Consider the following 14,070-nt stretch of genomic DNA (forward strand, 5'->3'; position numbering starts at 1 on the left):
CATTTTACGTAACACCAAATTCATTAATTTTACAAGAATACACTTAGATTTAAGAAGTTTCACACAGTCTCACCCAGGATGCAGAGAATTTGATTCACAGATAAATTAATTGTAGACACAGAATCGACCCTACGTGTATTCAGACCTCATTAAAGGTGCCAAATAAATGACGGACAGGACCTTGAAGTCAGCATGAGCAACATTTCACTTTTTACTTTGTAACAAGCTAAAAGATCCTTAAAAATACATTACACAACTTTCTTAAATTCCATTGCAATCAACATTCAGAAGAAAAGTAAACCTCAGGCAGTCAGACATTCAATTACAAGACTGGTCTCTGCTGAAGCTTGAATGAACCGCATTTCTTCTTGGCTGTAGTTTGTTTCCTTTCAAAGCTATTGCTCATGCAATCATCTGAGAGCTTCTTTAGATCTTCACTCTCATGTAAAATCCATTATTAACAAGTTGTGCTCTAGCTTTCACTGTAGCCCATTTAGAGCTGAAATACATTTAGCTTTGCTCGTGTCTAGTCCAAAACCTATGTGGACACACAGTGTTCTTCTGATTTTCTCATATAGGGTTAACTAATTGCTCAAAAGATTTAAGTCGGGACTCCAAACCATGCTGTACTCTTGAATTGAGCACTAGCACAAACCACTAGAAAACTAATACTGGATTTGCTAATCAAATTACAACAGCCAGCTAAGATAACCTGACAGCACCCCACCTCTCACTTTTAATTCCTCCATCACACGGCTAAGCTTTCAAACCGACGAGGCAGTAAAACACAGCCCAGGGCATTCTCACAAATGACACAAACCAACTGCTTGAAACGAAGGATCACAGCACCTACAACACTTTTCCAACCAAGCACACCCCATAGCATGCCACCCCTCTGGTAAAGCACTACGGCTCTCCGGAGTGGGGAATATAGCGCTGATAAATGCATTAACATACATAATATAAAGGGCATTTGCATGCACAATCTGTGAGATTAGTCTTTTGTCTTGGAAGAAAATTCAACGGGTTGTTTTACTTTTCATGTAACTAAAATACAGTAGAAGGAGCAGTAACATAGATTTTTGGGTGTTATGGACTTTAAAAAAAAAGGCCAGTATAGGATATTTGAAATATTAGGGAGCTCAAACTATAGATGGCAATTGAATACCTTCTCTAGGCCACTGTATTTGTCTTTTAAATCCATTTGTGTTTATTTAGGATGGTTCGGTTAAGAGAACAATAACACCACTAGACTCTGTTTGAGCTTCTTTTTGAGCTTCTTGCTCTCCTTTCTACACTTTCTTCTTCTGGGTCCAAGCCTTATGAGGAAACCCCCCCCGCCCCCCACAAACCTTACCAACCTTTAAATAAATGAGTAGAACCCAAAACATTTATTAAACTATATTTACCACACATTCGCTCTCACAGGGACATTATTCCACATCGTAGCCCACACCCAGGGGTTACACAAAAAAGCAGCATGACGCCTTTCTGTTACTAAGCCTACAGCCATGAACTGTAGGTCACTGGAGAGGTCACTTCCGATGGATAAAAGGAGGAGCACATTTGCTGTTCCTGAACCTGACAGAGTCTGCCTCTGAGCAAGGGCACCTACCTGGAGTCTGCTTCAAAGACCATCAGGCGATTTCTACTACAGACAAGACACTGCAGAACGGCAAATCTGTAAATCAGAGCACTGGGCCCTTCTCTTTGCAGCCCATACATACAGTCCTATGAGATAGGAAAAGGAGCACAGCATAAAGCACACTTGGTACCCTGACTTTTGCTTGTGCACTGTTTTGGGTATAAAATGGGTCAGATCGCTGGCACGGTATCCCACGCAGCTGCCACTGCAGCATCACCCCTATCCCATTTCATTATTAAAGTTTGCAGACATCAGCTCGCTTTCCCGAATTCCCGGGCACCTTTCATGTGCGGGTCTAACTCTTCAACAATTTGATATAAGGCCCGCATGAGGACGTCATAGCTTACCATAACTTTTCCAATACATTTTATTTCGGGTGACTTTCACATAGATGCATTGCATTTCATAGAAATGTAACAACCTAAAAGTCTACAGCTGCCTCCATATTAACATAGAAATGAACTACTTAAAAATGCAGAAACAGTTATTGCATGCATGGGATGGTCTTATTGTAAAGTATTTTTAAACATGACCACTGTCATAGAAGGTCCTGTGAGCTTGTGATGTGTTTTGATGGAATTAGAGTGATATATCAGAGTTTGCAGTCGACATCACTGGGAGGTGCCATTAAATAAAACCATAATCCCTCGTATAATCTCTGTGCGAGAGGTCACCACTCCTTCGTGCTACAGAAATGTTCTGCATTTTGGGAAAGTTCTTGTCTCATTGATAGGTCCACCAGGACCCTTTATTTATCTAGGCGAGTAAACTGGAGCATCCCCAGTGCTGTGTTTTTATTTCCTTCCCTCTTTATTTTCCTTTGGCTCTAGAGCAGAGGCCAGCTGTACCCGAGTACTTCACAGGTCAATAAAAGACCATTCACGTGTTAACGAGGCTTTGTTGTTTTTTTCACCTCTTAGCGCCCCTGCATCTCCATTCTGACTATGGCTAAGAAACACAACTGGCGCCTGGAGGCAACAATGGAAGATGAAGTGGTGGCGCGCCCCACAGTTTGAAGACCTATGCCCCATAGGGTAGACAATGCTGGTGGTATTAGCCATCTACCCCACTATATGGTAGACAATGCTGGGAGTGTTAGCCATCCACCCCCTTATGGGCATTATATTGGTAGGAGTGTTAGCCATCCACCCCCTTAGAATGTGGGCAATGCTGTTGGTGTTAGCCATCCACCTCCCCTATAGGGTAGACAATGCTGCAAGTATTCCCACTACTACAACATTGGCTTCGGTTTCACACAAGCTGTGTGTAATGTTGCCTTTCGCAGGGCAGTGGCATTTTTGTGTGTGGTAGGTGTCTGACTTACTGTCTGCAATGAACGCAGCGGTTGGGGTTGTGTATTGGCCATAGGCCATAGGCGTAGAGTATGGGTATGACGTAAGTGATAGGATACATGGCTGCACCTTCAAGTTCAAAGGAATCATGTTGTGGTGCGAATCAGTGCTGAAATACGCCCCTTGCAGATGCTGTGACATGTGGGTAGTGGTGACGGATTTGACGTATGGGAAGTACGCATCGTACTTGGCCGGTCGTAATCGGGCTGGGAAAATGCCTCTGTAGGACTCCATTCAGTGTTTATGGAGGCTTGTCATTGGGAAAATGAAGACAGATTTGAAGTGACTGAGTCGTTCGGGAAGTAAGGGATTTTGAGCATTGTACTTCATCGTTTGAAAGACGCAGCTTCCAGTACGAGTCGGTCAAAGGCTCCGGTTCCGGATGGCTCTGGGAAAACCTTCCTGATGGGATCATAATCGCCCCTTAGTGTCAAAGGTTAGTTCTTACAGTTAGAAAATATAATTAACTAAAGCTTACTTGTTCACTTAAAAAAACAAAGGTTACAAGGACATGTTATTTGGGAAATAGAATTTAAAACACTGTTGAAATTCACAAAAATAAAAGGTTACAGGGACATTATACTTAGGAAATAGAATTCAAAACCTTTGAAATTCACTAAAAAAACAAAGGTTACAGGGACGTTATAGTTAGGAAATAGAATTTTAAGAAACCTTACCAATTCACTGAAAAAATCAAGGTTACAGGGACGTTATAGTTAGGCTCAGAAGTAGTCAAATTCAGCAGTTATAGTTACATGAGCTAATTATATCTGATGCAAAAAGAAGAAGTGAATATTTGCACAGCCTCCAAAGTAGTCGCTGTCTGTTTCAGGTTTCAAGTGCTTATAACTCATGCCCCAGCAATGCACTGCTTATGACCTCACATATTACATCACTCATGACATGGTCAGTGATATCACTGGTGACATCAATCATGACCTCTCAACTTACATCACTGATGACATCACTGGAGCATGAGTTGGCCCAGTTCTGGCCCTTTGGAACAGCATCCTCCAGGGTCGAATAGTTGAGAGAGGGGAGGGGCCATGCAGCCCCCTTGCATGAGCCACTAATGGGCCCTGGGGCCAAATTTTCAGAAATAGGAGAAGTGCGTGCCCCCCTTCCCTAAGCCTGAGTAAGGCTCCTCAGACATCATCTGCCAGGGCTGATTTCAAAATAAGCTGAGAGGGTAGACAGCCTGAAATGGCCCTGGGGACCACATCCCCTAGGGCAGACTCAAGCACTTTGTCCTGGGGAGTGCTCCCCTCCGGCCTGAGAATTTTTACAGCCCCTGCTGGCTTGGAACAAACATGCCTTCCCTGCCCACAAGAATGCAGGTATGTCTCTAGCTATAGGTTTGTGAATCACATTTCGTAACATATAACACATGTAGTGTTACTATATGACTACTTTATGTACTTCAAAATGCAGTTTGTGAATCAGGCTCATTGTCTTGCTGACTGATTAAACCACATGTTTTATCCCTTTCTAATATTTTTTCCAAATCAAATTCCTATATTTGTACCTGGATACATTTGTGTTATGTAAAAACCTCAGCTCACTTCGCAATTCACACCTAATTAGAATGTGTCAGAGCAAAATTGACTATGCTCAACTGTTTAATCTGCCTGCCCAATGCTTACTTCACTGCATCTGTCTACACCAATTGTTTAGCGCTCTGAAATGTGCGTCAGTCAGAGATCGCACAATAAAGAACAAAATAAAAATGAATACAAATAAATGAATTAGCAACAGTCCTGGGCACACTTACAGAGTAGTAATAAACAGTGTAGAGGTAATTGCAACAACACTTAAAACTAAAATCCCACGTTGATTTTTTGGGTTATTTAATATGTCAAATCACAACAAACAATCAGCCAACACGTGTTTCGTCAGAGAAACAGTGTACTCTGACTCTTCCGGGCTGGAAATGATACAAAAGAACTCACTTAGCACAAAAAACATGATAAAGTAAGGTGTACAAATTCCTAGGCATCACCCAACACTTGTGGAAACCACATTCACAAATCAAGCCCAATACTTTGGTGAAGTGAAGGCCCGAGCAAGGGACCTGCAAGAAACTAGAATTTACGTAACAAGCGACACTCGAACAATACCATGAAATACTCTGTGCCAAAGTGCAACTTAAAAGGTTTAAATATAAATGGTCAGTGCTAGTGAAAACACTGTGCTCTCAAAACAAACCCCAGTTTACCAAGATCTGAGTGAAATGCATATGACGCCCAATCACGCAAGTGCTATCTCAAAAGCCCAAGCGTACTGACCCAAGCCCGAAAGAAAAAGGGGCAATGCTCATATTGGGCAAAGAGGATTACATTACCTCAAGGTAAAATCGATGGAATGAAGAATCTAAATAACATACATCAGGGGCGGCCTTAGGCATGTGCAAGCTAAGCACCTGCACAGGGCCGCCAAATCCCAGGGGTCGCCACGCCAATATATATCCTTAATATGATAATCCTCTGAGGATGGATACATATTTGCATGGTGGCCCCTGGCAGGGATTTGACAGCCTCCGGCTCTGTTCCACTTCCAAACACCCTGACCCCCCCCCCTCTTCACTGGCCTCTGTGCCTGCGTTCCTCTGGGGGCCCCCTACCTACGCTCTCTAACAAGGGCTGCCATGAGCCTAGAGCCGCCCCTGCATACATTAAAAAGAGAGAGGGTCGGAGGAAAGGAAAAAACACTCCATGTCAAAGAAGAATCCATTTGCATTGAGTAGTCTACAGCGGTCAATCAAATCTGACCAGCTAAAAAATGGTTGCTGGACTTACCCCTGCACCAGTGATAATTCCAACCTGGTTGGGTTTTCAGAAAAATGGTTGTGTATATAGACCAATTTAAATAAAGTGACAGATGCTGTGAGGATAAAATAGAAAGAGGAATGGGTATAAAGTAAAACATATCAATAGATAAAGCTAGATCATATGTAAAGAACGGAACATACTGCACCAATACCTGTGAGTAGATGCTCTGGATGGTGTAAGATGAAAGATAGGACAAAAGGAAAAGGCGGGAGGTTAAACAACGGAGGTGTCATAAGGAAATAACTATATTGCAACCAATAACACAATTAGTACCATACGTGTAATGAGACAAAATATTGGAAAACACAACGGGACGCTCACCGGGGTGATGGTGATACTTCCAAATCGGCACTTACGCTTGAGAGGTTGAGTAGGTTGAAAGGTGCTGGTAACTGTTAAAAAAGTATCAAAGATACCTTGAATCACGCAGGCAATTTTATAGTGGTAAAGGACTAGTATATGTCAGGGAAGGCAGGATCGACTATTATGATGAGAGCCTCACCTCTTGTATGTACACCAAAGCCCAGCCACCAATAAGCCTTTAAAATGGAACAATCCTCCCAACTGTAGGAATACCTATGCAAAAAAGTCAAGCACAAGTGCCCGTCAACATTGTAGATAAAGAACACAAGACGTACCATACTAGTCAATACACCCAGTGCAGAGATATACACTAAAATAACTAAACTTATGTTAAAGGACAGTAATGGAATAAATGCTGGTCCAAGGAGACACGTGTGTGTGCCTTATCATGATCTGAAAATGAAGACGGTAAAAGAGAATAACACAGTACATTAGCTCTGTGTGGGAAAATAGCTCCTCAGGCAAACAGCTGAAACCTCAACGCAAGACCATAATATTGCAAAACCAGGTCAAACACTTACTTTAAATTTGTGTGGTCCTCGCGTCTTGGCGGCTGATTATACAATCATGAACAGAGTCCGCGGAGACCTGGAAGTAATATACTGCTCCAATAGAACAACAACTAGAATGCCCAAGCAAGTATCCGACGGGCAGACATGAGGAGATTGACACATGATGAATCACTGCCCAAGCTAAAATAAACTAGACCGCAATCTTAAGGTGTGGGTGGAAGTGAGAAGTCTAACGAAACATGCAGAGGAGCCCAACCAAAAAGAAGTAGGATTACGTAGTAGTATATGAGCAGGCTAAGTTCAATGAAGACAAACAGTAAAGACAGAATAAGGGTGAGATCCAAAAAAGTCTAAAAGGCAAGGGCCATATAGAAGCATGATGAAGTAAGAGGGATCAGAATTAAATCGATCGGAGCTGGGGGAGACACATACAAATAAATAGAAAAAGGTGCCTGTGTTGTACAAACGAGTTTCATTTAGATATAAAGAAGGAAGATAAAGTGCTCAGAGAGGTATCATATGTTACAATAGAAAGGGGAGTCTCGAGAAACAAGACAGATTACTGAGGTCAAATCACTAGAAGAATTCTCAGTGACCCTGACCATCAGCATCAAGAGAGTTGCTATTAGTATGTGGGTAAAGTCAAAATGCAAAAACATGAAGGAAAGCAAAAAGGGCCATGAAAAGTAGCACAATGCTTGAACGGCAGTGATATGCGTCCACCACTGGCCCACTGGTTATGAAAAAGTGCAAATAAAATGTGGGTGTTTGTCCAAGTGAATCATGTCTGTGTAATACATTATTCTGCGTCATTAATGAAAGAAACAGCATCAAGTCGCATTACATTTCAAAAGCACCTCGGGTTGTAAGACATGCTATCTACTAGTGCTTAATTAATACATCACAAGCTGTAAGTAGGTCTCTTAAGTACAGAAGAACAGATGGTATTAGCATGATTGTGTGAGAGTTTACAACATCTACTCCACAGCACATGTATGAAGACACACAATCAATAAATGTCAGCAACAGATTACAAGGGAAATAGACATTGTTCATGGAGTCTAGTCCCCTAGAAAGTATTGCATCTCAGAGTCGCAATTCAGCCCATGTTCTACCGTATGTAGACGTATTATACACATAGCTTCTGTTCTCTGCAAATGTAGTTCGCGGTTGCCACCCCTTGGACTGGAGTCTACCCTCTCTTTTCCCAAAAATGCTAATTTCTTATGAGGGCCTTACGTGCTACACAGGGCTGCATGTGTAGCCCCTGGGTACCTCACATCTTGTTGGTGTAGGGCCCTCACGTTATCAGCGATTCTATCTTTCAGTGGCTTGATGGTGCTACCCACATATTTCTTCCCACATTTGCACTCTATGATATAGACCACAAATCTGGTGGTGCAATTAATGTTAGTCCTTATCTCATAGGTCAGGTCATTCAGTACTTTGAATATTCTCACTTTATGTTTGGCTCACCTACAGACCCCACAAAACCCGTATTTGTGGAAGCCAATGGTCCGAGGTGTGAGCCATGTATCAGTCTTCACTGTTTTAGAAAGCTCAGTCTAGTACGTAGTGTCTTCCCACGTCTAAATGTAATTTTTGGGTGTTTCGTAATACTACCAGCCAATGCACTGTCCGCCAGAAGTATACCTTAATGTTTGTTCATGCTCTTACGTAAAACATGGCTCATGTCATTGAAATCTGTCACTATGCGGACAGTTCCGTCACTAGTGGATGTCTTTGTCTTAGTTAGTAACGTGTCCACCCTTTTGACCTTAGCAATCATGCTTTTTGAGGTGGGTCGCAGGATAAACCCTCTTCGGGAATCTGGATTCCATGTCTTTAATACATTCTTGAAATTCTGAATCCACACTACAGTTACGCCTGGCCCTCAAATACTCCCCAAATGGTATAGATTTTTTTTGGTGGATAGGATGATGGCTATCCGCATGGAGGAGAGAATTGCAGGAAGTGCCCTTCCTGTAGAGTCGGCTATTGAGTTTGTCAACTTTAGTGTATATCCCAATGTCAAGGAAATTGACACTAGTCTTATTATACTCCATGGTGAATCGCATACCCAGGTCATTAGAGTTAAGGTGACTGCTGAACTGTTCTAGCTGTGTCTCGGTACCTGACCATAGCAGTAAGCAGTCATCAATGTACCTGCCCCAAAAGATGGTATGATCAATCCATAGTGCACCTTCCTTGCCCCAAAACCAATCTATTTCCAGACAACCCATAAACAGATTTGCAAAAGAGGGGGAGAATTTAGGCCCTTATTGCAACTCCTCTGATTTGCCTGTACCATCTGTTCTCAAACATAAAATAGTTGTTATGCAGAATAAGTTTCATCATGCTGATCATTGTGAAGTCACTGTGTTGCAGGCCTGTTGCTGAGTATGCGTGTCACAGCCCGTAGTCCCAGATCAGGCTGGATGTTGATATAAAGAGAGACCATGTCAAATATGGCCAGCAACATCCCAGGCTGCCACTGTACGTTGGCTAGTATACTCAAAAAGTGTTTTCAGTCTTGAATGTAACTTGCTAAACCGCGTACCAGTGGACCTAGAAATAGGTCCACATATTCTGATAGTTTCTTCATAGGTCAACCAATGCCTGAAACTATCGGCCTACCTGGGGGGAAAGGCAAGTGTTTGTGCACTTTAGGTAAAGTGTAAAGGCATGGATATGTCGGTCTGAAGACTTATAGGTAGGCATACTCGTCATCATCGAGAAGGCCCTGGGTGTGCCAGTCCAAAAAGTGTTTATTAATCAGAGTACTAAGGGGACCCATGGGCTTGTGATTAACATGTTCATAACACGTCGCATCACTGAGCTGGGACATTACTTCTTGGTTGTAATCCGCCTTCTTCATGACAACCACATTACCACCTTTGTCCGCCGCTCTGATTAATATTTCATCGTCACTGCTTAGGGATCTGAGAGCCTGTTGTTCGCCGGCCCAAAGATAGTCGTGGTACACATTAATTAATGATCATTTGGTGTTGAATGCGTCTCTATAATTACTGACTGAGCCTGAAGTGTGGGCACCGTGCCAACAGAGTAAAGGCAGATTATGGTCACAGCCTACAGCTCTTCAAGACAATTGGCAGAGTAAGGGCCTTATTCAGAGTTTGGAGGAAAGATTATTCATCAAAACATGAGGTATATCTCATCCGACATATTACAAGTGCATTGTAGCCCAGTAGCCATACTATAGGTAAGGCCCTTCGTTTTTCCTGCTGTTCAGTCAAAGCCATGGTAAGCTTTTCCAGTTCTTATGTTTAACTTTCTTAACAACATTCACAAAAGGGTACTAAATGCTTGATTTACTAACCTCGTACTGTTATCTTTATTTAATCGTGTTAATACTGTGATCATTGGGTCTTCCTGTATAGTAATATCTAGCATGATGAGTTTTAGGGTGGCAAATTTATCTTCATTTGCAGTAATGCAAAATATAGTTTTATAACTAATTTAAAAAGTGATAAACAGTGACTTAAATTTTTAATAATGAAGCAAGTAATTATTATCGGGCTAGCGCCTTGAGAAATGGCATCATAGCGGATAATAAATTGCCGACACATGTGGTGACATTGGATTTATGAACGTGTTTTAAAAGTTTCTTTATCACTAGAAAAACAGTGCATCCTTATTAAAATGCCATAAAATGGCAATAAGAGATTAAAGATGTGAAGAAAAAATACAATTATAATAGTGTAGGAAAGTAGGCTAATTAATATATATTTCCATAAATAAATGCAAATTTACAATGTTCAATCGCTTTGTCAAAACACCTGACTGGGAATTTTTAACGACTACAAAAACAAACGCAAAGCAGCCCAGATGTGTGGAGAGTTATCGGAGGAAAGTGATTGAAAGTGTGATAAATGTCTGTTTATAAAAGTAAACGAGTATTTAATAAAGTGATTTCTAAATATGTTGCGATGATGCATAATTGAAGGAATTGGAATAGCTATGACAGAAGATAAATTGACGCCTTTAATAATCGCTGAATAAGTGCCAGTGAGTTCTCAAAAGTTAAAAGAGCATCAGAATACATTCACATCATCTGGAATATCCTTTTCAAATCTTCCAAGCATATGTGGAGGACGGATGCATCTTACATCACAGATGATAGTTCTAAAACATCTTTAAAAGAATGACTAAGGAGTTATATTCAGATGGAGGTGAAATATGTGACACTACAAAAAAGTTTTGTATACATTTCCTTTAGTTAAATTGAAAGAAATGAAAGACACCGGGAGAAAATACAAGGCAGACAATGTATAGGTTCTACTTCAGTCAATGACATTCAACAAGTTGATTACGAGAGCAGGAAGGACACTCTTGAAAAACAAACCTAGAAAGTTTCAATACTAGTACTGATTTCTATCAAGTCCTTACAAGTACTGGCGCTTTGAGGCTGATTTTGAAATCCTTTTCATTGCTGTTTTTCATTTTCTAGGTAAACTGGGCCACATAGAGAAAGATGCATCAATCGTCACTGCAGTACTGAAGACTTGGACGCCATTCCTCTAATCTCTAATCGTGTTGCACCCCTCTATTCATCGGACTCTCTTTCATCTCCATTACCTTAAATGCTCATTCCTCTATTCTACCTTTTTCCCTCCTGTATCATTCTCTGTTCACTACTCTCCTCTTTCCCCCTCCCATTCCAGTATGTCTCCACCTTCTGCCCTCCATTCCCACATCCTTCTCCTACCTCCCTATGTTTCCCTACTCCGGATATACAGTATTTTATGAGTAGATGATGAAACTGGGGATCTCACAATGAAATATAATGCAAAAGTCCAGATTTTCAAACGGACACCCTCCTCACACAAACACATACAAATTATTATTCTTGCAACAATTGTATGCTTTACACAAGTCAAACATTATACAGATTTTTGGAGCACAAATAAAAGCTACCTCTGTACTATACATGCTACCATAACACATCAGTCTCCATTGTACCGCCATTACAACTTGACACCAGTATTCTTCATTAAACCACTCTCTTAAGCATAATGCCTCACCATTGCACCACAATTTAACCTAAAACATCAAACTATATCACATACCAGCTAGGATAACATCCTGTGCTCATATTATAAAGTACCTACTTTGCATTGTTAAACCTCACCATGCTTACCTAGAGCACACTGTACCATTGAAATGTCAACTGACTGCCCATCCCTGCACCGCGCTACACCACTGACACAACACCGTACTACAGAATATTATTTTTCCCCACTCCATTACATATACCAAAACCACATCACTCTCCAGTGCCAGGCACAAAGCATCCAAAACCACCACAACTCACAAAACTCAGCTACAAACCTCCCTGCTGATGAGTGTGCATCTGCTCATCCCAACACACACATCACACTGTTTACCACATTGTATCATACAATATACAACAAAAAACGTAATTCCCAATCCCCACTCAATGCATCTGTAGTACATCACTTAACACTATCCTACCCTTGCCATCCAACAGCACCGGGCAATACAATGAAACTCCTCTATACCCTATACTTGTGACTGGACACTAGTCATGGCAACATCCACAAATGACTACAACAGAGCACATGACAACATGTCGCACACAAAATAAAGTGCTGCAAAACAGCACATCTTTAGAAAAAAAAGAAATTATATCCAATATTTTAAATGTCTACACACTCAAAGCCATGGAAGAGTGCTACTACCATTCGAATTAAACTATGGAAGCACCTACAAAATTCAACACTGAGAATAGATTATGCCAAAAACCCTAAATTTGCTTATAATATCAAAAAATTAATAGCTGTAGCCTGTGCCTATCACTGAAGTTACCAAACACTATTCATGCTCATAGAATCCTCATTCTATCAAAGAAATTAGCATACATTATGCCCACTGTTCAACTGTTTTGAAGACACTGGGATCGACCACCTGCACCAATCAGGAAACAGACACCATCTTAAGTTTCAAATTTCATGGTAGAATGTCTATGAAAGTACAATGTCACAAGAAACAAAGAAAAACAATGCAATGGAAGGGCGGCATAATTCCTTCCAAGCAACAGTTGGTAGAATCTTATACTCTACGTAGTCTTTGAAATATAAAAAAACTGCAAAGAGCTTTAACTAGAACAAATCATAACTCAAATGTGAACAAAAATATCCACGCTAAATAGGTGCATGAAAAGTAGGCAAGAAAAAGCACAACCAAGGTTTACCCTACCTCGAAACAATAACCAGAACACTACTCCAAGAAAACACAGAATAATAAATAACCTTAAACCACTATCTAAAGATTATCCACTAAAACAAATGCATAAATAATAAAAAAGTACATTTATTGTTGGTGCTCTGAAAATAATAATTACCATGTTCTAAAAAAATTAAGTCAGACTGAGACAAAGAAATGTAAAATATTATTTTAAAACATACAATGCTAAAAAACTAATAACAAAAGCTCACTCAAATATACACCCTATATATTAATAAAAGAAACCTTCAATAAAACCTATACAATAACTCACATAGAGATAGAAACACATTACAAAACAACAATCCCACCCAGCAATTACATAATTGAAAATATTCATAGTTACAATTTTATTGCTGAAGTTCTCTGTAGCAAATCCACATTTTCTGATCGGTCACCCAAGATTTTTGCCTTTTTCTAGACCCTATTGTTGTTGGCTTTAAACCTCTGTGCACTTATACCCTTACTTAAGAGGAGTAAAGTGCATGTGTTCCCCTATTAAACATTGTTGAGTTGGTTTATTCAGGACTGACGGTTTTAATATGCCCGCAAGTCACTGGTATATGATATGGAAAATTCACCCAGGCCTAGAATGCAAGTTGGATCTGTAACACATGGCTTTTCACCTCCTATGTGTAGCCTGCCTTTAGCAGTCTAAAATCTGCTGTTAAGCCTATCAAAAAGACTATTTTTCATAGGTAGTAAAAACTTTTTTTAAAATGAATGTCATGCCCACGTTCTCCATGTTGCCCACAACATAAGGTGCCTGATATTTTAAAGTGGAACATGTGAGAAATTCAAATTGACATGTACCTTCAGTGACAAGCCCCAAACAGACTATAAACTGTAATCTATAACTTGACAGGAGAAGCATACAAAAAACATTCAAAGATCACTTTTAATAGTTATTAAAGATCCAAATTAATTGTAAAGTTGGATTTCAATAGATATTTTAGAAAATTACCTTTTTCATGCCAGGACCTCCAGTAGGCAAAGTATCATTAGCCTACTAGTAGCTGTTCTGTCAATGATTGACCATAAAGGGTGTTTAAACAGCTCCTAACACATAAAAATTGTCCATGTGTGGGGAGGTGTTTTTCATC

The sequence above is a fragment of the Lissotriton vulgaris genome, chromosome 8 (genome assembly GCF_964263255.1).
Source record: "Lissotriton vulgaris chromosome 8, aLisVul1.2, whole genome shotgun sequence".
Taxonomy (NCBI): Eukaryota; Metazoa; Chordata; class Amphibia; order Caudata; family Salamandridae; genus Lissotriton; species Lissotriton vulgaris.